The following is a 1,077-nucleotide window of genomic DNA, read 5'->3' on the forward strand; positions in this document are numbered from 1 at the left end:
AAGAGAGACATCCCCGCCAATTTATAGCGTTTCACGGGGTCTATCCGTGAAAAATATAGACGTTTTTGAGTGCACATGCATTCCTGCTGCAAATGCCTCTGGAAGTTTCATGCCGTTCCTATGCAATGTGGCCACACAAAAATGACCCGTTTTCCCATTCCGAGGCATTTCTGTGCGACCCTAACAGCCCCGTGAGCCACAAGAGAGACATCCCCGCCAACTTCTAGCGTTTGACGGGGTCTATGCGTGAAAAATATTAAAATTTTTGAGTGCACGTGCCTTTCTGCTGCAAATGCCTCTGGAAGTTTCATGGCGTTCCTATGCAATGTGGCAACACGAAAATGACCCCTTTTCCCATTCCGAGGGAGTTCTGTGCCACCCTAACAGCCCCGTGAGCCACAAGAGACACATCCCCGCCAATTTCTAGCGTTTCACGGGGTCTATCCGTGAAACATATAGAAGTTTTTGAGTGCACATGCATTCCTGCTGCAAATGCCTCTGGAAGTTTCATGCGGTTCGTACGCAATGTGGCAACACGAAAATGACCCGTTTTCCCATTCCCAGGGATTTCTGTGCGACCCGAACAGCCCCGTGAGCCACAAGAGACACATCCCCGCCAATTTCTAGCGTTTCACGGGGTCTATCCGTGAAAAATATCAATTTTTTTTTGACTGCACATGCATTTCTGCTGCAAATGCCTCTGGAAGTTGCATGCGGTTCGCATGCAATGTGGCGACACGAAAATGACCCGTTTTCCCATTCCGAGGGATTTCTGTGCCACCCTAACAGCCCCGTGAGCCACAAGAGAGACATCCCCGCCAATTTCTAGCGTATCACGGGGTCTATCCGTGAGAAATATTCACTTTTTTGAGTGCACATGCATTCCTGCTGCAAATGCCTCTGGAAGTTTCATGCGGTTCGTATGCAATGTGGCGACACGAAAATGACCCGTTTTCCCATTCCGAGGGATTTCTGTGCCACCCTAACAGCCCCGTGAGCCACAAGAGAGACATCCCCGCCCACTTCTAGCGTTTCACGGGGTCTCTCCGTGAAAAATATCACATTTTTTGAGTGCAC

The sequence above is a fragment of the Petromyzon marinus genome, unplaced genomic scaffold (genome assembly GCF_048934315.1).
Source record: "Petromyzon marinus isolate PM22_M1 ecotype Great Lakes invasive population unplaced genomic scaffold, UKy_Petmar_22M1.pri1.0 PM_G_Scaffold_100, whole genome shotgun sequence".
NCBI lineage: Eukaryota > Metazoa > Chordata > Hyperoartia > Petromyzontiformes > Petromyzontidae > Petromyzon > Petromyzon marinus.